At 37.3% G+C, this 26,366-nt stretch overlaps 1 pseudogene; it reads left to right on the top strand.

Annotated features, from left to right (window-relative positions):
- Nucleotides 1-14,640: 14,640 nt before the first annotated feature.
- Nucleotides 14,641-24,119, top strand: LOC120199773 (annotated as a pseudogene).
- Nucleotides 24,120-26,366: the final 2,247 nt, after the last annotated feature.

Raw genomic sequence — 26,366 nt, 5'->3', positions numbered from 1 at the left:
GTAGCGTAGTAGTGTTGTCTTAGTTTAGGTTTTAACCCATTTGATTATATTACTTCTCGTAGTTTGTTATCGCTGACTTCTGTGTATCCGATAACTCCGTAAAAATGTCATATTTGGGACTTTTTCACTTAAGTTATTGACTGTCTAAAAGCCCATTTAGGATCATATAGATGCATTTAGGAGCATATGGTTGCATGTGGTGAAATTTTGTTTGCCGCGATATTTTATTTTGTAATCAGTGTTGCATTATGGGGAATGTGTTTTTCTGGTGATGTGCAGGATTTGGGAGCAAGGAAAAGAAAAAGGGGAATGTCGTGACAAAATGAGACTGCTGAGCAAAATGCAAATGTCGAACCAGTTGGCATTTCGAGAGCGATTAAAACGAAATAAATATTTTTAGTAAAAGCCAGCTGTCACGGTATAAAAAAGTGCTTTATGCAATCAGCATTAAAAGAGGGGTCAATTACCATCTTTGTACCAACTTTCACATAAAAGGAATGAACTTTAGTAAGAGCCAGCTGTCACGGCATAAAAAGTTCTTTCTGCAATCAGCATTAAAGGAGGGGCCAATTACCATCTTTAACACAAAAACCCTAGGTTCATTCTCCCCTATAAATAGAAGATGAAGCCTGACTTTTGGAGACAGAGAGAGAGATTTTTAGACAGCCGCCAAGAGCCTAAAAATTCGGATAAAATGTTCTTCGTCAATCCCATTTGCAGTGGCATTCCTCCGTTGACAGGCTAGAGGGAGTGGCGTTCTAGGCGTCCGAGAGGAGCTAGTTCGCTAGGGGCAGTTCGTGGTGGTCGAGGAGAGCATCCAGCAGTGCACGTTAAAGGCTTTTCCTCTTTCCCTTAGTTATTTGCTTTCATATTTTGTTATTTGGGTTGTAAGGAACAAATGATACTTGCTTTGTGCTTGTTTATTTCGAACCCCACCATGAACTAAACCTATTTAGTGGGAGTTCATTTTGGATAATTAAGTTTTGCTTTAATGAATGATTGTTTTTCTATGTTATTAATTGTTTTGTTTATGGATCTTAATGCCTTAAGGTTGTAGGAGCTATGAGAGTAGTCATTCCTTAGGAGATTACTAAGTGTTCGAGAGAATATCTAAGTAGCACATCTTTAGTATTCGAGAGAAACTAGGGAGGAACCACATATGCAAGGGGTTCTAGATAGTAACTAGGCCTAATCCACCTTAGAGATAAGGCTAGGATTTCATTCGACTAAAAGAAGTTGTGCATGAGCGATAGGTTAGATGTTAATGCTGCCGCAAAAAGGTATTACCCAGACATATCCTGTTATCTGGACCAATAGGATCCCTGCAGTAGCTAACGCCAATCGATTTTGCCAAGGCATCTTCAATCTGTCGAGTCCCTTAACTAGAGATAGCATAGGGCACCCTTAGTAAACTCTGTCGGGTAGTTAAGACAGAGAAGTAAGACCATTATGAGAAGTAAACTTAAATTTTCCTAAGTGACTCCTACCACTCATTCCCATAGTAGCTTGTCGTGTGAGGAGTCTAAAGTTCTTATAAGCAAATCTAGTATTTACAGTTTATTTTGTCTTTACATTTTCAGTTGTTTATACTCAGCACAATTCAATTTGTCATAGCATATCCATCTGCTACCACCTTATCACCATTCTATTTTCGCAACATCCATCTCATTTTGCCACAACATTATCATTTGTTTATACCATTATTAACTTTACTTAGGTGACAAAGTAAAGTGCCGTGACACGTTTATTTGATTTCCCCCAATCCCTATGGAGAACGATACTCACTCATCACTTTATTACTTGTTCGATTGTGTATACTTGCACACATATCCGCACCATTTATAGTACTCATACCGAGCGGACAAGTTTTTGGCGCTGATGTCGGGGATTGGCAACTGGAAGTTAATTAGTTTTGTTATAGCATTTTTTTATACTTGTTTATATTTTATTTTTATTTTTTTAGATAGCTTTACTTTTTATTTTCTTTATCTATTTCAGGTTTTTCGTGGTGTATGACCAGAAGACATTCGAACGAGCCATTAAAACCGGTTAAACCTGAAATCGAGAGGTTTTTTTGGAGAAGAAGACGTGATCAACGTGCAAACATGTACCAGATTGGAAATCAAGGTATTGGTCAGGAGGATGATCAGAATGCCGAGGCAAATATAAATGTTGGGAATGCAGCCAGACCTCGTGCCATTCGGGATCACTTAAACCCGATCCTGGATGATTTAAATCCTAGAATAGTGGCACCATAAATTCAGGCAGCCCACTTCGAGCTCAAACCTATCATGTTCAATATGCTGAATTCCATAGGGCAATTCGGGGGCATGCCAAATGATGATGCCAGGCAACATATTCGAAACTTCTTGGAGGTGTGCGATTCCTTTCGCCAACAAGGAGTTCACGAAGATGTCTTGAAATTAAAGCTATTTCCGTATTCTCTGCGTGACTGAGCAAGGGCTTGGTTGAGTGGCGTTCCAGCGGGTTCAATGGAGTCTTGGACTGATCTGTGCAAAAAAAATTTGCTGCGGTATAATCCTTTGAACATGAACACCCAACTGAGGAACGATATTGCTTCTTTTCGTCAAGCTGATGACGAATCAATGTATGAGTGCTGGGACCGATATAAAAGCTTGCTTCGTAAGTGTTCGAATCATGGTTTTCAAGATTGGACGCAAGTGGTGATGTTCTACAATGGAGTTAATGCACCCACGAGGATGATGCTAGATGCCTCGGCAAATGGGACGTTACTTGACAAATCACCAGCAGAGGCATTTGACATTCTGGATAGGATTGCCACCAATGATTATCAGTTTCCATCCACAAGGCTTGGACTTGGGCGAAAAACACATGGAGCTTTCGAGCTAGATTCTAAGGATACGGTGTCCGCCCAACTTGCTGCTATCACCAACATATTGAAGAATTTGCAGAGGCCAAGTGAGGTGAGAGAAGCGAAGGCAGGCCATTCAGCATATTTATTATGCCACGGTAATCACAATGAGAGTGACTGCCCGACCAATCAAGAATCCATCAACTTTTTAGGCAACTTCAACCGAGGCAACAACCCCTATTCCAACACATACAACCCTGGATGGCGTCAACATCCAAACTTTTCATGGGGAAATCAAGGAACCAACACTGCTCATCAACCAGCTCGGCATCAGAATTTCAATGACTCCCAGGGTTATCAATCGAATATGCCATGGCATAATTCTAACAAGGGAGGGCCATCTTCATCAAACACCAATTCCTTAGAGACCACAATGCAAGAGATTATTGCAACAACAAAGACAATGCTGCAAGACCATGCGACCTCCATCAAAAATCAAGGAGCCCTGCTTCAGAGCCACAATTCGTCATTAAGGACGTTGGAGAGTCAGGTTGGTCAAATTGCCGCGGCATTAAAAGAACGCAGACCAGGACATCTACCAAGTGACACTGAAGTCACAACACCTCATGGCAAATAACACTGCAGTGTGCTAACTCTCCGGAGTGGTACATAAATCAATGTTGAAGATAAGTTTGGGGGAAGACCGAAGGCCGATTCACCCCCTGTGATCGTGCAAGTTGAGCAAGAATTGCTGGAAGAAGCACCAGTGGAAAGGGGGCAAACAAAAATGCCAAGGCAAATTCAATTCCCACCCCGTCAGTACAGGAAGTCAGACCCCCGCCTCCTTTCCCACAAAGACTGAAGAAGCATAACGAAGATGTTCAATTCAAAAAGTTCGTTGACATTCTGAGTCAACTTCAAATAAATGTTCCTTTTCTGGAGGCTATAGAACAAATGCCCACCTATGCTAAATTTCTCAAGGAGATTGTTACCAAGAAGAGAAAGGTTGAGCAGTACGATACAATGGCCACGGCAAAAGAATTTTGCTCTTCCTTAAGCAAGCTGCCACCAAAGAGACAAGATCCGGGCAGTTTCATCATTCCATGTTCGATAGGAGATAAATTTGTTGGGAAGGCACTATGTGACCTTGGCTCAAGTGTGAACTTGATGCCTAAGTCAATTTTCGTGAAGCTTGGGATAGGAAATGCGAGACCCACATCCGTCATCTTGCAATTAGCTGATCATTCACATGTGCGTCCTGAAGGGCGAATTGAAGATGTCATCGTGCGGGTTGACAAGTTCGTTTTTCCTGTTGATTTTCTGATTCTGGACTGTGAGGTCGATGCCATAGCACCCATCATTCTAGGGAGACCCTTCTTAGCAACCAGTCGTATTCTCATTGACTGTGAGCGGGGAGAGCTGACTATGCGAGTGGCCGATCAACATGTCACTGTGAACGTATTTCGATCTCTCAAGTACATGGATGATTCTGAAGAATGCCAGAGCATTTTTGAAGTGGATACAGTAATTACAAAAGAAGCAGATCAATTTTACCATGACAATTTTATTCAGCTAGGACCTGATGAGGGGCTATTTGAAGACTTAAAGGCCGGAGAGCCTAATGATTTTTCTTCCAAGGAGTAGCAGGCTAGCTTCCTCAAAGCTAGCCCAGGTATGCGCTTTGAACCTTTGAATTTTGAAGAGTTTGTTCTCCCCAAGCCCTCATTACAGCATGCACCTACCCTAGAACTTAAGAATTTGCCACGACATCTTAAATATGCTTATCTGGGTAGTAACGAAACTTTACTTGTGATTATTTCCTCTGCCCTTACTCCTAACCAAGAATCTAGTTTGCTAAGTGTTTTGTCACAGCATAAGCGAGCGTTAGGATGGACAATGGTAGATCTGAAGGGAATAAGTCCAATAATCTGCATGCACAAAATCCTGCTGGAAGAATGCCATGGCAAATCCATAGAGCCACAGCGAAGATTAAACCCAATCATGAAACAAGTTGTGATGAAAGAGATTCTTAAATGGCTTGACGCTGGAGTGATTTACCCCATTTCGGATAGTTCTTGGGTGAGTCCCATTCAATGTGTACCAAAGAAGGGAGGCATGACCGTGGTGACAAGCGAGGACAACGAATCGATACCTACTCGCACAGTCACCGGGTGACGAATTTGCATGGACTACCGCAAGCTTAGCAAGGCCACCAAGAATGATCACTTCCCTTTGCCGTTCATCGATCAAATACTGGATCGACTTGCTGGCAAGGCATTTTATTGTTTTTTGGACGGTTACTCGGGGTACAATCAGATTGCCATCGCACCGGAGGACCAAGAGAAGACAACATTTACATGTCCCTTTGGCACTTATGCTTTTCGGAGAATACCTTTTGGACTCTGTAATGCCCCAACAACTTTTCAGCGCTGCATGCAAGCCATATTTTCAGACATGGTTGAGGACTTTTTGGAAATTTTTATGGATGATTTTTCTATTTCTGGAGATGACTTTCAAAAATGCCTCGACAATTTGGCAAAGGTACTAAAGCGATGCGAGGAGGTCGATCTCGTGCTAAACTGGGAAAATGCCACTTCATGGTGACCGAGGGCATTGTTCTTGGCCATAAAATTTCCGCAAAGGGAATTGAGTTAGACAAAGCAAAGATCGAGATGATCGAGAAGCTACCCCCACCAACTTATGTCAAGGGCATTCGGAGTTTCCTTGGACATGCTGGATTTTATCGAAGATTTATCAAGGACTTCTCCGCAATATCCAAGCCCTTGTGTACCTTACTGTAACAGAACCAGCCATTCATGTTCGATCAGAAATGTCATGGCGCATTCAAAGAGCTGAAGCAAAGACTTATCTCTGCACCGATCGTTGTTCCCTCAGATTGGACGGCACCGTTCAAATTGATGTGCGACGCAAGTGATTTTACCGTAGGAGCTATGCTTGGGCAACATAGAGGGTCCATCTAGATTTCAACCGTACCAGCACCCCCTCAGCTCGTAGAGCCACTAGAGGATGCACAATTAGAAATGCCGCAGCAAATTCATCTGCATCTGAACATTCCAGCCCCACACAATTTTGAAAGCACACAAGTTGCATGACCGCCGCACCACCACAAGCGTAAAGTCAAGGTACCTTGCATTTCATTGCATTTCATAGCATGTAGTCTAGTTTTACCTTAGTTTTTAGTAAGCATTAAGGATAATGCTTCTCTCAAGTTTGGGGGAGGTCGGGTTCTCGAATCATTACATTATAGTATTAGTATAATGAATATACCATGACATTAGTAAGTGTTAGAATTAGTTTTCTGGAATAAATTAATGATGCCCGATGATGATAAACTCTTGATGGCTAGGATAGAATGTACATGACTGTTGAGGATGATAGAACCAACTCTAGGATTTGCTTCTTTGAACCCTTTGAATACACGATTGTATGTTTTCCATGCTTGAGAAACTTAGAAATTTTTTTTATAAGAGAATTCTTGAATGTCGTGGCATACAACTTTGAATGATGAAAACCCACTATGTTAAAAAAAAGAATGAAGTTGTGAATAAATGCTTCGGCATATCTGTAGAAGGACACTCCGCTATGCCATGACATTGCCTGGAAACTACAAATAAATGAATGACAGTAATGGCGTAAGAGTGAATGAAAGTAGTCACAGGATGACTCTACCTGACTAGCTTGGGGGTGGAAGGTATGCTCCCTTTCACCTAGAGTATGAGATGGTAGGTATGATGGGATGACTCCCTTCGTAGCAGAATAAAAAAAATCTACCTGACTAGTTTGGGGATGGAAGGTATGCTCCTTTTCATCTAGAGTGTGGGATGGTAGGTGTGATAGTCTGACTCCATTTGTAAAAAAAACAATGTGGGAGTAAAAATTCTAAATGTCGTGGCAAAACAAGAAAGCTTGCTTAGAAAATTTTTAGGTTTGTTAAGCATGGACTTGATACAAACACGCACACACCCACACAAAGAATCTTGCCCTAGGGGACAGTACTTGATTTCTCAAACTAGTCTAGCATGTTGAAGCCAAATTTTCTGAGGGCTGAAATTTTATCCCATATAACTATTCTGCTTCTGAACTTGCCATGGTATTTTTATTTTGTATAATATTATCCATTGCTTGAGGACAAGCAATAACTTAAGTTTGGGGGTGTGATAACTCCGTAAAAAGGTCATATTTGGGACCTTTTCACTTAAGTTATTGACTGTCTAAAAGCCCATTTAGGATCATATAGATGCATTTAGGAGCATATGGTTGCATGTGGTGAAATTTTGTTTACCGAGATATTTTATTTTATAATCAGTGCTGCATTATGGGGAAGGTGTTTTTCTGGTTATGTGCAGGATTTGGGAGCAAGGAAAAGCAAAAGGGGAATGTCGTGACAAAAGGAGACTGATGAGCAAAATGCAAATGCCGAACCAGTTGGCATTTCAAGAGCGATTAAAATGAAAGAAATATATTTTTAGTAAAAGCCAGCTGTCACGTCATAAAAAAGTGCTTTATACAATCAGCATTAAAGGAGGGGTCAATTACCATCTTTGTACCAACTTTCATATAAAAGGAATGAACTTTAGTAAGAGCCAGCTGTCATGGCATAAAAAAGTGCTTTCTGCAATCAGCATTAAAAGAGGGGCCAATTACCATCTTTAACACAAAAACCTTAGGTTCATTCTCCCCTATAAATAGAAGATGAAGACTGACTTTTGGAGACAGAGAGAGAGAGATTTTTAGACAGCCGCCAAGAGCTTAAAAATTCGGAGAAAAAGTTCTTCGTCAATCCCATTTGCCGTGGCATTCCTCCGTTGACAGGCTAGAGAGAGTGGCGTTCTAGGCGTCCGAGAGGAGCTAGTTCGCTAGGGGCAATTCGTGGTGGTCGAGGAGAGCATCCAGCGGTGCACGTTGAAGGCTTTTCCTCCTTCCCTTAGTTATTTGCTTTTATATTTTGTTATTTGGGTTGTAAGGAGCGAATGATACTTGCTTTGTGCTTGTTTATTTCGAACCCCACCATGAACTAAACCTATTTGGTGGGAGTTCATTTTGGATATTTAAGTTTTGCTTTAATGAATGATTGTTTTTCTATGTTATTAATTGTTTTATTTATGGATCTTAATGCCTTAAGGTTGTAGGAGCTATGAGAGTAGTCATTCCTTAGGAGATTACTAAGTGTTCGAGAGAATATCTAAGTAGCACATCCTTAGTATTCGAGAGAAACTAGGGAGGAACCACATAAGCAAGGGGTTCTAGATAGTAACTAGGCCTAATCCACCTTAGAGATAAGGCTAGGATTTCATTCGACTAAAAGGAGTTGTGCATGAGTGATAGGTTAGATGTTAATGCTATCGCAAAAAGGTATTGCCCAGACATATCCTGTTATCTTGACCAATAGGATCCCTGCAGTAGCTAACGCCAATCGGTTTTGCCAAGGCATCTTCAATCTATCGAGTCCCTTAACTAGAGATAACATAGGGCACCCTCAGTAAACTCTGTCGGGCAGTTAAGACAGAGAAGTAAGACCATTATGAGAAGTAAACTTAAATTTTCCTAAGTGACTCCTATCACTCATTCCCATAGTAGCTTGTCGTGTGAGGAGTCTAAAGTTCTTATAAGCAAATCCAGTATTTACAGTTTATTTTGTCTTTACATTTTCAGTTGTTTATACTCAGCACAATTCAATTTTCCATAACATATCCATCTGCTACCACCTTATCACCATTCTATTTTCGCAACATCCATCTCATTTTGCCACAACATTATCATTTGTTTATACCATTATTAACTTTACTTAGGTGACAAAGTAAAGTGCCGTGACAAGTTTATTTGATTTCCCCAAATCCCTGTGGAGAACAATACTTACTCATTACTTTATTACTTGTTCGATTGTGTATACTTGCACACATATCCGCACCATTTATAGTACTCATATCGAGCGGACAATATCCTTCTCTTCATGTTTCCTCCTTTTAAATTTAGTCGGGTCTTACGTTTCTGTCTATATGCAGAGTTTTTTACGCAGGGATTTATTTGCAGGGATTACTTCTCATTCAGAAGCGCATATGAAGACTGTTCAACTATGTATTTATTTATTTATACATGCATTCTATTTTATCTTTATTTTTAATTTTCTGACTGCCGAAGGTCTTCCACGGAAGCTGCTCTCAACCTGGCGTTAGGGGCAACCTACTACCCTACCTCCCCCTTACCCCATTGCATATGGGAATAGGGTTTTGTTGTTGTTGTATAGCTGACTCGTATTGAGGAGATAAAAAAGAGATAACTAAAAATTTTGAGATCCAACTATTGTTAGTGATGGTGGCTGGTAGAGATTATTGATGATGTGGACATTAGTCGATAACTTGAGGCTTTGATTGTATTCGGATATTAAATTAATATTTTATCTAAAATTTAATGATCAAATTGATATTGTATATACATTTTATAACTTAAATTATTATTTTACCAAAGTTTAAGAATAAATTTTAAAATTATTTTTTAATACATCACGTCATCAAACTATATATTTAATATCTAGTAATTAAAATATTATAAATCAAATAAAATTATGAAATAAATTATTTTATTATCACCTCAAACTATTAAAAAAAGAATATAAATAACTAAAACTTTTTTAAAATCAATAATAAAAAAATAACTCATTAAACGACCTCATTAGTAAAAGAATATTAATATATCTTAGATTCGAGTAATTACATATATAAGATACATGTACATTGTTAATATATTAAGAAAAATTTAAATAAATATTATCTTATATTTACTACATACTATTAAAAAAAATAAGGTTTAATACAAATATAAGTGCCTAAATTATACCTCAAAATTACTTTCGGTGCCTAAAGATTTTTTCGTTAAAAATAAGTACCTAACATTTTCTCCGTTATACTTTTAAGTATTTACCGTTATGTTTTTTGTTAAAATAAAAATATTATTTAAAAAAAAGATTTTTTTTTTAAAAATCAACCCCTTTAGATCATCCCTTCTCCCTGCCATCTCATACCTTTGACAATGAAGGGTTATCACCAGTTGGGTTTTATTTAGGGCAAGATGAGGAACTCAATAGTGGTGGTCGTGTAACGCATCGACAGCTGGAGTTGTCAAAATCGTCAAAAAGCAACAATGAAAAACCTAAAAATCCGATGATCCTTTGCGACAGTTTTCAAGACGATCGATGCATATTCACAGTAGGTGGTGGATTAGATTTTGGTCGCGACGACGAGATGATTTTGATAGTGTTAACGGTGAAAACCACAAACCGACGGTGGCCGATTGGCGGTGGAAGAAATACATTTCAATTTTTTTTATAAAAATTATAATATTGAGTGTTTTTTTAAATGAAAATTTTAAAATTTTATATGCGTGACTTGTGTAAGATAACGACCAAATTTAATGACAGTTACGATCCAGACACCTAAAAATATAACGTTGAAAAAGTTAGACACTTACTTTTAACGAAAAATTCTTTAGGTACCATAAGTCAATTCAAGATATAATTTAGATAATTATTTTTATATTAAACCAAAAAGTAAAATAAATAAAATAAAAGTCACCTGATAGTTTATCTTAGGAAAAAAAATAATGGCTGGTGGTCGTAAATGGACTTTTTAATGCGCAATAAGAAATCAAAGGTCTAGATTTTCTGGTTACAAACAAATAAATTAGAACTGATTGTAGTGTATTTCTCTTTGTTGTTTCTCCTCCAACATCGCACCTCCACCCCAAACAAAAAACCTTATACGGAGAAAAATGGTGAAAATCTTCTAAAGATCTTGAGTCTTTTTGAAGAAAAGAAAACCGTAACCCCCCAGACCGATGCAGGTAGCCCGATCCGATCTAGGGTGTCACATTTGGGCCACCGGAGCGACCCACTGTAAAAATAGTGGAAAATTTAAAACTTTTAATGAAACGTGTAACTTATAAAATCATTTGTCACTATTTAAAAATAAAACAGATTTTCACGACTCATATATAAAACAAAATACAATTACATGCCCCCTAATCACATGTACCGTTCTCTGCAACAACGCCGGACGAACTCCCTTACTGAAGTCGATAGATGCACTGGTACAATTCTTTTAACCTGAAAAGGTGAGTCATAGAGTGAGCTTTGGAAAGCTCAGTAATACAGAACTACCAGATGATGCTGAAGAACGTGCAGATACAAATAAACATATTTTTCCTTATCGATTCAGACATTTACATATCTTTATACTGAGCAGAGATTCTACGGATATTTCAGGTAGTAACAAATAGTATTCATTCCAGATGGAAATATTTCGGATATCTAGGTTCAGGAGATCAGAATAGGTTTTCTAGTGTGTTCCCATAAAACCAGTAAAAAGATACAGATCTTTTAAAACATATATATATACCCCCATCCAACAAGTCCAAATTGTGTAGGTTCCCCAGAACCATACACCCACCATCAAGTCTAGTTGACCCTGAGCACACAGCCGAGGAACCGGTAAATAAGGCCCTGAGCACACAGCCGAGGAGCCTCCAGGTATACTTCCTCCAACAATACCCCCAAGTAAAATATGTTCGTCCGTAAACGGATATATCAAAAATCAAAACATAAATCAGGTCAAGTATCATATCAAAATCCAGGTCAAGTATCAGATCAGAATCCAAGTCAATTATCAGATCAGAATCTATGTCAGATATCAGATCAGAATCCATGTCAAGTATCAGATCAGAATTCAAAATCGAAAATCAGATAAAATATTCATGTGAGTAGGGAACACACCAGAATTTACAGATAGTATTCAAAGATATTGGATAATTTTAACAAGTAGAGGAATACGGATCTTCAGTATACCGATAGAATATCGGAATTCAGAATCACTATTGGAAGAGTTCAATGACTGACAGAATCATCAGTTATTCAGAATGTGACTTGAGCTGATAAGGAAGAAATGAAGGTTCAGGACATTTATATTCTATGTCGATTGATCGGATTATCAGACAACTCTTACATGAATAGTTCCCAGAACTAATGCCTGTCGATTGGTCAATTCATTGTTCTTCTAGGGTATTTACTCTTTAATACCACAATTCTTGTCCATAGACCATTTTCGGATCGTTGAATAGATCTTCCAATGTCTTTATTTCATTTCCACACTTCCACAATATCATGAAATGCTGACGTACTTGATTAATTTGTTCATAACCCATTGTAATTGTACACTATGTAAACTCATCAGAGTTTCCAGACTTATCCAAATCACTTACTAAATCCTCAGTCATTGAGGTTACCTATTTCATTTAGCAGTCATCTCCATTCCAGTTACTTCAGGATTTTCCAGAGTAATTCAAACGTTCCTGAATTTCAGATACATGTTGTACTTCCATTCCATTCAATTTGGTCTTCGTGGTTGATTGTCGAACAAACGTCCAATTCTTAGTACTGAATACAATCTAGAGCTGGGCTGAGCTGAATACTTCCAAAATTTATCATCGAGCCAAACTTGAGAAGACGAACACATGTTCCAGTAATATCTATGCCATTCAGGTATTGACATAGTTTTAGGGTTGATCTACTCACTTAAATTGTTTTCCATTAGCTTTAAAGGTAGTCCAATACCTATGCTTACTTGGATTCCTTAATTAATCCAAGACATTTACTTAGTTTAGACCATAAGGTTATTTTGTAATTTTTGGTATTCAGTTTTATTCCATTCATTTCAGAGCTCGAGGATATCCAATCATTTCTGAGCTTGGTGATATTCTTGGGTCATTTCCATTATAGGGGTATTTTGGTCATTTTACAGATCTACGGTATTTCAATCTTTTCCTTCCATCCGATCTTATTATTTAATTCAATCTTATCATTTACTTCAATCATTTCGAACAATTCTGACAGCAGAATACCCCCGATAAATTACTTTTCAAGTATTTACTCATTATTCGAATATTTTCAAGTCAAGTGTCTTCTCAGACTTTACAAACGGAATATCAGAAATTTTCCTGCACTAAGTCGGGATCTTAACAATTAAATCCGTACTTAATCGAGTTAAGTACGAATCCTCTAAGTATTTTCTCATTCAGAGTCATCTCAGACTATTCTACCTCTTAAGGGCATTTCCGTAATTTCTTAACCAGATAAGTTCGATATTAGCTCTTAACGAAATAATATACTTCAGAGATCCTATGATTAATTGCTTTCTTGAACACTCTCTGATCTTGAAATAATTCCCTTAACACACTTCTAGTATCTTGCATAAACCCTCTTGGGGTTAAAAACCTGTTATCCATAATTTCTAAGTACAACTATCATTTCTTATGCACATCAATATATTTATCGTATCAATATGTCTTTTCAGATTTATTAATCCACTTCTAGGGACAATTCTTATCATTTTCCAATATAAGGGTAATTTTGTATTTTTTTACCATACCGAGTATTCCATAATTTCCCATCTTTGATGATAAAATATAATTTATAAATCCATGTCTGATTTCTTTATCACTATTCACAAACTTGTAATTTAATCCTAACAATCTTTCAATCTCTTATATTAGTCATTCGATCCGTATTCAGTTACTCAGATACATATCAACATAAATTATATCAGAAACAGAGCTTAATTACGATAAACTGATCGAATCGGGTGATAAATCAGTGAAAGACGGCTTACCGGGTTCGAATTTGGCGAAACGGGCTTCGGATTCGGATTCAGGACGTAGAAAGCATAAAATATGACTTTTCAGAAATTTGGAATTTTCGGTCAAAATCAAGGTCAACGGGTTTGACCGACAATTTTGAGGCCTTCGGGTTCGAATTTCGAAAAACGGACAGCGGAATCGGATTTGGATGTCAGGATAGGTATACTCGGTCGAAGTTAAAGGTCGTTTAATGCCCAGTCAAAGCCAGTCAAAGATTTGGTCAACAGTGGTCAACGCCGGTCAACTGTCAACGGGTCGGGTCAACGGGTTGGGTCAACAGGTTAGGTCGGGTCAACGGGTCGGGTTATGACCGGTCAAAACAGTTCCAAAACTGGTCAAACCGGTCACTTTTTCCTTCCCCACGCGCAGTGGCGGCGCGTGGGGGCGCGTGAACAGTGCTAAAATCCTGGAAAAATTTCTAAAAATTATTTTGAGCGATTTCGAGATACTTACAAAGCTCGGTTTACAATTTTGAACGGCGGAGAGCTCGATTTCAACAAATCGGAAACTTTGACCGCTTCACCTCCTCACGCGCCGCCGTCGACGGAGACCAAGGATGACACCGGCAAACTCGGAACGATGCAACGAACATGATGGTGCGGGAGGTGTCGTAAACGGATGACCCGATCGTCGTGAATCGATGAAAACCAACTAAAATCGAGTTATTACCGACGATACTTCCGACTGAAATTCATGACGAACGGCGACGATTCACGACGAAAGGTTTTTAGGGGTTTTGTTCCTCGCTCGACAACGAACACGATGGTGGTTTCGGCTCGTCGATCGGATGTCGGACGGTGAGTAAATCGGAGTTGAAAGAAGGGTTGATGAAGGGGAAAATCTGGAAAATTTTCCAGAAAACATACGAGAATGGGGGATTTATAATTCAACTCATAATAAAAATGGCTAAACCATGAGTTTAGTCACTGAACTTCTTGCACTTCTTAAAACGGTCTGTCAACTTTAAAATCTTACAATTTAACCTACTGTTTCTTTCAAAATACCAAATTAAATCCATCACTTTATAATTTCTTAATTTTAGCCCCTAATTTGAGGTGTTACAAAAACTATTGATAAAGAGAATGTCTTTAACATGTGTGAAAATGTCTGAGGATGTTTGTCTTTCCAGTTTTTCTTTATATCTTATACCCATGTCTCAAAATCCAATCCTTTTCTTTTCCAACTTTGAATTATGCTTTTTTTCTTCTTTGCAATGTAATTTATATACAGTGTCAAATTTTATCAAATTCTTTCGAATTTTATTTATATGCTTTGGTCATTGTTGAATTGAAGTGTTAGTCTCTGATTTTTCCGTTTGAATTTTTGTGATTGCAGCAAGTATTAGTTTACATCTTAAATTTTCTGTTTGTTTAAGGGACTGTGAGTTTTTCAAGTTCTTCTTCAGTTTGGCTACTGCAGATAAATGCACCTTGTTCTTTCTATTTTAGTTTATTCAAAAAGTTTGCTCTCTTTCCCCCATTTTGATGTGGAAAATCCACTTATTGCATTAATTTTATACAATAGAAGATGTAGGTTTTACTATGTATTACTCAAAAGTAATTGGTTCAGTTTGTCTTTGTGGATTGTTGCGATAGAGAACATATTCGATTAAAAATATGGTATTTTTAAACCTCGGTTCATGCTAAAATGAGTATGGTGTAATTTCATCTTGCAGTTTTGTCATTCTGTTTTTTGGTTTATATGACATGACTTGGTTTATGTTGTTTTGTCCACCTCTTGCAAATTATAGCACTCAAAAGATGGAAATGTCACTGCATTGATATGGGGAGCATCACCACAATCACGTTCTGATCGACGGAAGGACCGAGTCGAGACAAATCCTGAACAGTTGGCAGCTGCCTCAGCTCAAGCCGGTATATCCTTAAATCTTTGTTCATTTTTTTCTTTGTTAATAAATTGTTGTTTGATTTTCTGTTCATTGCAGTATAAAAATAATATTTTTCTAGTCAATAGCCTTGGCCTTTCCTATGATTACTTGGTGATAATTTAGATCTCCTAAATTATAATAGGCGCCTAAAAGAAAATAACTTATTGTGTTCATGTCTTGGTTATTCAATTTCCGGGCACACTTTCTATTAACTCTTGGATGAGTTTTATATTTAATCAAACAAATGCAAATTATGATTTTCTAGTTCAAAAAATTGTCAACCTCGCAAGTACTGTACCACATCCTTAGAATTTAAACCTGTTGCATTGTGTAGCCGATATGAGAGCGCTTGCTTATTGGTGAAACTTGATTGTTAAGAAGAGTATTCTTAATTGTGTAGGCATAGGCAGATTTTTTATCGGTCATGATAGCTTTTGCATTTATGATTGGTTGCTGGAATTCTGCAGATGTGCAGACTCAGGCCATGTATCAACTTTTAATTCTGGATTTATTGGGCATATATTTTCATGTTTTAGTGAAGATACAAACAAGGTTAGTGCTTCATGCAAACTAAATTCAAACCAATCTTATAGAAGTTCTTTTTATTAAATCTTGAAAGGTCAATAAATAGAATTGCGATAATTTCAGGTTGGAAGAATTCAAGTCATTGCTTTTCAGTCATCGGATGGGAAACAGAACCATGTTTCAGGACCAATTTCTTTTTCACCAGTGAATAGAAGCTCAGTTATTGATCTCGAGTTATCTTTAAGTTGTGGAACTCCATTGATGACATCTGGATCTGCAGAAGTAGACAGTCACATGCAAGACTCTAGTGATTCCAGGTCCATTCAAGGATTTAACAAGGTGCAATTTATGATTGTTGAAGTTAAAATGTCATTATGATGTGGTTTAGAGGGGGAAAAGAGCAGTAATCAAGAGAAATAAGGCTGAAAAACAAGTTCTACAGAAGTTGGAATTCTAGATTACCCTAATGATAACTTAGGATCCTAAACCTAGATTTAAACCTGAATAGAAAACTAATAATCCTATCCGTCTATCTATATGCCTAATAATTATTAATTAAGACTAAAATAATAACATAACTGTCAAGCTCCTGTGCCATTCTCCCTGGCTTGGAAAATTTGACTCCAACAATAAAACTTTGGCACTTCAGCCATAATCTATAACATACACAATATCATCTATGTTGGTGCTACATTCTGCAATATTTGTCGCCAAAACAATTTTTCTCTTGTTAAGTGGAGGATGGTAAGATATTTCTCATTGATTAATTGTTAGCATAGAACCATGTAGAGAAAGAATCAGAAACTTGCTAAGATTCCCAAGAAAGCTAATCGCTTTAATCTTGACAAGGAACTTAGAAGTATCATCCCAATCTGTGAGGAAAACAAGACCAGCTCCATCAGCTTCATAGCAGCATGTATGTTTAATTTCGGCCTCCAGCATATTAAAATCAATTTGTTAGCCTAACCATGCTTCAAGAAAATATCTTGTAGATGCATCGTGCTTCTTAAGTTCAGAATCAATGTCAATTTACACAAAAAGTGGAGCCAAATTATCTTCTTTGAATCCGGCTTCGTCCACCTTTGTGGATTGCCTTTAAAATTTTCAAACTCTGATTTAATACTCTAATGAATTGTCTGCAACTCATCCCCCAAAGATAACTTTGCCACGTTCATGAATTTCAACCACTAGTCATTCCTCTAGAACTTGATTTTTAGCACTAGCTTTTGGAAACTCGGCTTTCATGTTGACAATTTCTCTTAAAGATTGCATCACCGTCACATTGTAGCTTGCCTTCCAAGTTTTCCTGCTTTTTCTCGAGTTCAACACTTAATTTTCTCTTGTGATAATTTGTTTCGCTTGTAGGAATTAAATCAGCTTTTTTTGTCCAAGATCATCACCTGACGTTGTGCCCCTTGGGATATCGAAGGGATTTAGGCTCTCCTTCGATTGTCCTCTTCTTTTGAGGATGTGGCTTTCATTCTAAGAAATACAAAAGACTTTTACCAATTGGATACACGTCAACTTCTTCACTTTCTTCGGGACGCTCATCATAAATAGGATCTAATAGATCATACTCTTGCTCTTCTTTATGCATCTTGCCAAGAAAATCATTGTGTCTGTTATGTGGGTTGGTTTAAGAAATGGTTTCCCACCTTTTCTTCTCTTGCAATGTGGCATGGGGGTTATGTGCTAGCTTTTTGCATCGTTGGGAGGTTTCCTTTGCAATTTCGGAGTGTCCAATAGTTTTTTTTCCTGTTTGGGCAGATCTTGTACCCAAATCAAGTGTTTGGGGGTACATCCCAGGAGCAGTTTTGTGGTCGATTTGGAAAATGAGAAATGATATTGTTTTTATCAACGGAAAATTGGATTGTGTTATACTATCTTTTCTATCGAGGTACAGAGTGACAGCTTGGATTTCTTCGAAGTTTCCAAATCTGACGGTCTCCTTTGATAGCCTTGTGGGGGACCTTGCATTAGCTGATCGTGCGATGTGCTCTGTTAAGAGGAATTTAAAGGTATCTACTTGGTCTCCTCCTCCGTCAGGATTTGTTAAAGTGAATGTTGATGGCGCTATGGATAAGTGGTGGTCGAAGGGTGGCATTGGAGGGATGATTAGAGATGAGAAAGGAGTGATGTTGGGTTCGTTCTCTGAAGGTATTGGATCCGGACCACCCGTTATGGCAGAGTTGATGGCGGTAAAAAGAGGCTTAAATCTGTTTTTGGATTTGGGGATGTCGGCAAACCGAAGGCTTATTTTGGAATGTGATAGTGCCGTGGCAGTCGATTGGATAAAAATTCCATTAAGTTCCACCCCAATTTTCCTATCCTTAGTCAAAGATATTGCAGAGATTGTGGTAGATAAAAGTGTCATTGTGCGTCATGTGGTGAGAGCAGTTAATTGGGAAGCGGATAAATTCGCTAAACTAGGGATTGGTTAAGTGGAGGGGATTTATTTTTGTTGCTGTCATGCTTCTAGGGAATTTTTGAAAGCTTTGATTTATGTTTAAGTTTGTTCCTGGCTGAGTCTTTTTAGGAGGTTGTTTTCTGTAGGGTAATTCATATGCTTAATTGTAGTGCATCTTAGCGCAGTGTTGCACCCAGCCAAGGATCTTGGCGGTATTGTAATCTTATTGTACTTGGTTCTTATGCAATAAAATTTCTAAGGCACTCTTTTCCTCCTTCCAATGCTCGTTAACTCCTTGTTGCTTGACGGATATGAAGGGGTTTTTAATGAGGCATTCCTTATTATCAAAAAAAAATTATTAACTTCAGTAATAGTTCCACCATTGTTTAATTCAAGGGCATGCACCAATTGCTCCTCCAATCCACTTTGTACGTGCGTCCAAAATCATGGAATGAGTTTTCTTCCTTGCCAAAGTAAGATTCTTCAATAAGACTACCTTTCAGTACGTCAAACTGGTAGTGTGCACCTTTTAGAATCTTCATCAGGGGTCCCACTTTTTTCTGTCGCATCCAAGCATAAACTTCACACAACAATTCTTCAGTCTGACATTGTACATCAGCCATATATGTTTCTTGACACTGATTTCCTCTTTCTCTTCCTCGACCACTAATACGTCCAATCATGTCTTTATGGAAAACCCTGGGATCTAATTAGGCTATGATACCTAATTTGATGTGATTTAAGAAGAAAAATAGCAGCAATCAAAAGAATTATGGTTGAACTAAATGATTAGGAAAGAAAATAACATACTGTAGAAAACATAGTAAGTTTCTGTTATTTTTTTCATGTCTATATTCAGTAAAACATATTACATATTTATATACAAATTATGTCTCTAAACTAGGAAACTCTAAGTTAGAAAACTAATCCTAGGAGATGTAATATCTTGAAATAAGGGATTGAAAAACAGAAAATAATTACATAATCTCTTAACTTAAGGGATTGACAGCTCATTTTTATAATTCATACACTCCCCGTCAAACTGGTGTATATATGTTGTATATACCCAGTTTGAATGACAGCTCATCAAAAGTTACTCGTGGAAGGGCTTTGGTGAAGATATCTGTCAGCTGTTTCTTCGTCAGAATGTACTGCAGTTTTGTAACTCCATTGTTGACCTTCTCGTAAATAAAATGTATGTCTATCTCAATGTGTTTCGTTCTATCATGCTGCACTGAGTTTTTTGCTATACTCATAGCTGATTGACAGTCACTAAAAACCTCAAAATTCTTCTTGTAATCTAAGTTCAATTCTGTGAGCAGTCTTTTAATCCACATTCCTTCACATATTCCAAGAGACATTGCTCTAAACTCTGACTCAGCACTACTTCAAGAGACAACGACTTGTTTCTTACTTCTCCAAGTCACCAAATTACCCCAAACGTAAGTACAATAGCCACTAATTGACCTTCTATCAGTTAATTCACCTCCCCAGCTTGCATCCATATAAACCTTCACTATTCTGTCTTGATTTTTTCTAAATATAAGTCCAGCTCCTGGGGTAAACTTCAAGAACCTTAGAATTCTGTTAACAGCTTCCAAATGTTCTTCTCGAGGATTACTCATATGTTAGCTGAAAATGCTCACTGAGTATGCAATATCAGGCCTGGTCAGTGAAAGGTAGATAAACTTCCCAACTAACCTTTTGGTAGGTTTCCTTGTTTACTGGATTTCCAATCCTTTCCTTGCAAAATTTCAAGCCTGGCTCCATTGGAATTTCAACTAGTTTGCAGTCGAGCATCCCAGTTTTTGCAAGAAGATCCAAAACATACTTATGCTAGTTTATGACCATCCCTTCCTCAGACCTTGTAACTTCCATACCCAGGAAATACCTCATACTCCCTAAATCCTTGGTTTCGAACTCCTTTGCAAGATTCATCTTTAGCTTTTCTATTTCTTCTGTATCACTGCTAGTTATAATCATATCATCTACATAGACAATTAGGAGGGTTATCTTATCACTTGGTGTAATTTTTCTGAATAATGTGTGATCCGCTTGCCTTTGTTTGAAACCATTTTATGTCATAGCCTTAGCAAATCGATCAAAGCAAGCCCTGAGAGACTGTTTTAAGCCATATAAGGATTTATTGAGCTTGCACACAGTTTTCTTAGTGATCTTTTCTTCTAATCCGAGGGGGACCTCCATGTATACCTCTTCTTCAAGGTTCCCATTCAGAAAAGTATTCTTTATGTCCAGCTGATGCAATTTCCAGTCCATGTTAACAGCTACTGATAATAATATTCTGATGGTATTTAATTAAGAAACCAGTGCAAAAGTCTACTGGTAGTCGATGCCAGAGGACTGAGAAAAACCTTTAGCAACCAGCCTTGCCTTGTATCTTTCCACACTCCCATCCGAATGATATTTGACTGTAAATATCCACCTGCATCCAACAGCTCTCTTCCCTTCTGGCAAATTTATCAAATTCCATGTCTTATCACAGCCTTTTTCCACTCAGGAGATTGAAATGCTTCTGTCACATTTCTTGGGATTTTCACACTGTTAATGCTGGAAGTGAAGGCCCTGAAATTAAACTGTAATTTCCCATATGCAACATACTTATTTATGGGATGAGCAGTGCATTTTCTTACCCCTTCCTAATAGCAATAGGAAAGTCATCAAGATCAACAATAGTAGCCTCTTGGTAACCATCATTACCTTCTGTTTCAGCTGCAACAGGATCTGAATCTGGTTCTTGGCAAATGCTAGGCTGACTGATTTCTTCAGCAACATCTTTCCTTCTTCTTGAGTAAACACTGAGTTGTTTCGGTTGGGGAGTTATGCTTTCAGGGTCATTGTTAGGTGCATTTTTTGTAGTGGTGGAAGGTGTTTTGCATGGACTAGAGTGCTGAGATAAGGAGGAAGGTAATTCATCAGAGTTATTTAGGTTATTCTCATCACCCTCACTAGGAAGTGAGACAATGCTAGTCGGCTTTGGAGAGACAGTAATAAGTAAGGAAAGGATAGGTTGTAAAGAAATATCGGTTTGAACATGTTGAAATTCCTTGTAACTAATAGGCTGTAAAGAAATATTGGTTTGAACAGGCTGAAATTCCTTGTAACTCTCCCCCTTATGTTCTTGAAAAATAAGGTTGGTTTTCAAAAAATGTAACATCAAAGGAGACATAGGCCTTTTTTGTGGAAGGTGAGTAACACTTGTAACCCTTCTGACTCGAAGAATAGCCCAAGAACACACACTTTATGGACCTAGGATCTAATTTCCCTCTGTTATGGATATGAACAAAGGTTGTACACCCAAACACCCGAGGAGAAAGACTTTAGTTTAAATGTTTAAAATGGGGATAAAGCTGAAACAAAACCTTAGTAGGAATTTTGAAATCTAAGGTCTTACTTGGCATTCTATTGATGAGGTAAGTGGTTGTAAGAAGAGCTTCCCCCAAAGATACTTAGGAGCATTAGCAGCAAACATAAGAGACCTAGTAACCTCTAGAAGATGTATATTTTTCCTTTCTGCTACCCGTTTAAGAGACCTAGTAACCTCTAGAAGATGTATATTTTTTCTTTCTGCTACCCGTTTTGTTGAGGTGTGTTGACATAAGAAGTAAGGTGAACAATGCCTTTTTCCTTAAAGAAATACCCAAGGGTTTTATTCAAATACTCACTCTCATTGTCACTCCTTAGAATTTTGATTTTTGTGTCAAATTAGGTTTCAACTTTTTGATAAAACCTTTTAAAGAGAGACTCAACCTCAGACTTTTCTCTCATTAAGAATACCCATGTTCCTAGAGTAATCATCTATAAAATACACAAACCACTTATACCCAGAAATACTTTTGACAGGAGAAGGGCCCCAAATGTCACTATGGATGATGGAAAAAGGTGTTGTTGGTTCAAATTTGGCTGCAATATATGGTTTTCTGGTGTGCTTGGCCATTTGACAAATTTCACAGGAAAACAAAGATGAATCTTTATTTATAAATAAGTTTGGTAACATTTTGGAAAGATAGAAAAAATTAGGATGACCTAATCTAGAGTGCCATAACATATTTTTATTGGTATTGAGATCAGAAGATAAAATTGGTTTCCTAAGAGCACTGGATAATGCATGATTATGAGATGTTTTACCTCCAAGGGTGTACAATCCTTTGCCCAACCTAGCACTGCCAATCACCCTCTTTGAGCCCTGTGCCTGAAAATTGGTTGCTAAAGGTTTTCTCAGTCCAATGGCATTGACTACAAGGAGACTTTTGCACTGGTTTCTTACAATGTTCACACCAGAGGCGATTTTTCCTATGTTGTTCTGAAAATCTGAAAATCAGATTGAGTGGGGTTGGTCTGGGAAGAGATTTCGGATGCTGAGGGATCCGGATTAACCATGAAAAAAAATAGAGTTGAACATGAATTGATTTAAAGAGAAGCGGAAATTGGATTGATCGCTCTAACCTGATACCATGTAGAAAACAGAGTAAGTTTCTGTTATTTTTCATGTCTATATTCAGTAAAACATATTACATATTTATATACAAATTATGCCTCTAAACTAGGAAACTCTAAGTTAGGAAACTAATCCTAGGAGATGTAATCCCTTGAAATAAGGGATTGAAAAACATAAAATAATTACAGAATCTCTTAACTTAAGGGATTGACAACTCATTTTTATAATTCCTACACATACTGAGTTTTTTTTCTGTATGTGGCATCAGTTGTATAGATGATGTCACATTGTTAAGCACTTTTCCAGAAAAATACAGAAAGATGTGTTTTTCCAATAGTTAGCAGTGACCACTATTAAAGCTTACTCTTATATGTATTATGTTTTTGTGCTTTTATGTTCCACATGATATTTTAGGCTTGTATTTCCTTATGGTTCTCTTTTAAAATGTTTGTGCATATGTGGTTTGACTAGGGTGGTGGACGATCTGTAGACTTGGGAGGTTTCTTCGCTAATGCAGATGCGAACTATCTAGGGAAAGACCAAGGCAGAGGTTACTATAATACCAGTAACGTACAGAATGCTGTTGTTGATATTGATCCCATGGATATTTCGGAAAGCATTCAAGAAGCCATGCACCGCTCGAATTTGGACATGAGGTATACATGAGTATGTACTTGATCGCTCAATACTTTTTTGGATTTGAAACTTGCATATCCTGGATTTGTGTAATGAAGATCTTTTGGTTTGCACATGCAGTAACACCAAAACAGCTTGCTTGTATGGCATAGAGTTTAAATCTATGTACAATTTAACAAACTGTCAATTTGAGATACTTGTATTTGTTTTTTGTGTGTTGACAGTGGTGCAGAGTATATCCGGAAAGAAATTCCTCTGCATGTTTTGCCAACATCTTCTCTTGTTAATCTTGACTCGCCGTTAAAGTCATTCACGGATTTGCAACGTGTACTATATGAAGAGGAGCGAGCAGCATATAACCAAGCCATCTTGCAAAAAATGAGGTTTTATTTTATGGGAAATTACTTCTATTTTTCCTACCGTAACTTATTATTTTATGGCTGATTCTACCTTTCACGTCATTTGACTCAGAGATGGCAAAGTGCATCCCCTTTCTTTCATCCATCAGACATCAACATATCAAGCTTCCATGTGCAAGTTAATCAAATATTGGTTAGAAACAGATGCAATCCTCTTTCAATTACTTGTGATGCTTTTATGTTTGTACTCATGTTCCTCCTTATTAATTTGCAGTTTAAGTCCTGCCATCAGTGCCTTCAGGATCGATTAAAGGAGAACGAAATTCGGGTACAGAATGAAATTAAATTGTTTGATAGTTAAGATAGCAGTTACATTTACTCTTAGGGCAGCTTATCGGACCTATCCTTGGAAATTCCAATAGCTGGAGTTGGCAACTCCGTTTATCAAATTTGGAAGACTTGTCGAGATTACTTCAATGATTTATACACACTAGTTACCAGTATCGCTTTCTATTTTAACAGAAAAGGCATGCTTGATGGCATTTGATGTATCATTTTATTTATAACTTGCAATGAGATTAGCAATTGATATTAGAAGAAAAGTTAGAAAACGGAGAAAACAAAGAGATTGTTTTTTCTTCTTTAAAACAAAGAAGAGTTGCAGATATAAAAGGTTAGTTTAAAAAGAAAATTATAAGACTTGATGTATTGTTTTATTTAGTTGATATTTGGATACAGAAATGATTTATGCTCTCGTTTTTTGGCTTATGATATCATCTAAACCTTTTCAATCTAAATTATACATTCTAGACTTGACATCTTCTGTTAAAACAGTTAGCAATGCTGACAGATGAAGCTAAGACGTTTGAGACTGAAGCCTCCAAGGGGAGTGGACCAAGTTCTCCGCATACTCATGGATTCCGAGGAAGCACTTTGGTGGTTGGCCAGAGAGATTTTCTTAATTCAGCTGAACCCATCAGCATGAGGACATTTGCCGGTACTGGGAGCTGAAGCAGAAAGTGATCTTAATAAAATTTCCATACCAAACCCTCTTCTCCATGCATTTTGTGAGTAATAATCTGATTCCATTAATAATCTCTGTAACGTATTTCTTCATTGCCTTTTTTATATTACATAAATATACCAATGCTTGGCGATATGAATCTCCAAGACCCTCTAGTTCTTGGAGAAACTTAAAAAAGTCGAATCTTCCGATTTTAAACTCACTCTCACGTCGGAGTTTGAAAAACACGATGTTTAAACTCACATGTTTGGTTTAGGATTGATACCCTTACCAATGTTATTTTCGTCTTTGTGAAAGAATGCGTCTTGTTTTCAAAAGAAATGAAGAAATTTGGTTACTTTATATACTAAGCCCGGCGTCGGAATGTTACATTTGTTTCATGTAATGATCATTCCTTCACATTTGAACCCATAGCCTCTAGGTTGAACATGTTCTCGGGTTTATCGGAGGAACTTGTGCAACTTGGTTGAAGGCGTCGGACTTGAAGAAGGTTTGTAACATGTTAGTGATGGTTACCTCCGTGGGAGTCTTTGAAGAAACAAGCAATGGTGATGTAGTATAAATAATCTTGTTTGCTCTTGATCTTGCAGTTTGAATGTCATGCTATTGATGAGGGAGAAGGGGATTTTTTGCCCTTTTCTTATGTTCCCCCCTCCCCCAAATGTATCTTTACTTTTCAATTTAAAATCCCAATGAAATGTTGTGCATTATTTATTTATGATATGTGAAATTTATTAGGTTCTTATGATTTCATTTTTCATTAATATTACTGTTAAAATTAACAATATAATCATATGTAAAAGCTTAACGAATATAAAGTTAAAATCATGCTGCTTCATCTTTTTTATAGTGTTTTGATTCCATAAACATCAAATTCACTTTAATTATTATTTTTTTCTTCTTCTGATTGACCAGTATTAATTCATTAAAAAATACACATGGACCGTCTGCTAAGATTAAATTCAGAATAATTTTGAATCATTAAGATTTAATTTTGAAAATTTAAGATTAAGGCTAAAATGTAAGATTGTGAACTTGAAACATAGAGTGTAAGTAAAAACTTAGCAGCTCTTTCATGCGCATGTAAAAGTCTAAGGACTAAGATTCTAATTTTGCCAAAATTCTTTGGTTGATGGTAACTGTCAAGTATTTTCCTTGGTAAGAGAGAGAAAGTATTGTCATCTTCAAGCTTAGTTTTCCTCCATGGATGAATATCCTTTAAGCATTCAAACTTTCAAATATCATTTCTTTGTAATTTAACAACAAGTGCATCTTTGGTAAACCCTTGCTCTTAACTTTCATTTGGTACTATTTTTGTCGTGTTTAGAGTTAGGGGTGCACAAAAAATCCGAATATCCGATTTTACGAAAAAAATATCCGAAACCGGATTTGAGAAAAACCGGTTTTTTTTTAACCGGATCGGATTTTTTTAAACCGGTTATTTTAACCGGTTTGGAGAAAAAAACCTAGACCAGTTTTTTTACCGGATAAAAAACCGGTTTGAAAAAAACCGGTTAAAAAACCGGTTTTTATC

Source organism: Hibiscus syriacus, unplaced genomic scaffold (assembly GCF_006381635.1).
Source record: "Hibiscus syriacus cultivar Baekdansim isolate YM2019G1 unplaced genomic scaffold, ASM638163v2 tig00000340_pilon, whole genome shotgun sequence".
In the NCBI taxonomy this organism is placed as follows: Eukaryota; Viridiplantae; Streptophyta; class Magnoliopsida; order Malvales; family Malvaceae; genus Hibiscus; species Hibiscus syriacus.
Note: the sequence above shows the minus strand (reverse complement) of the source record. Positions and strands in the feature narration are given on the sequence as shown.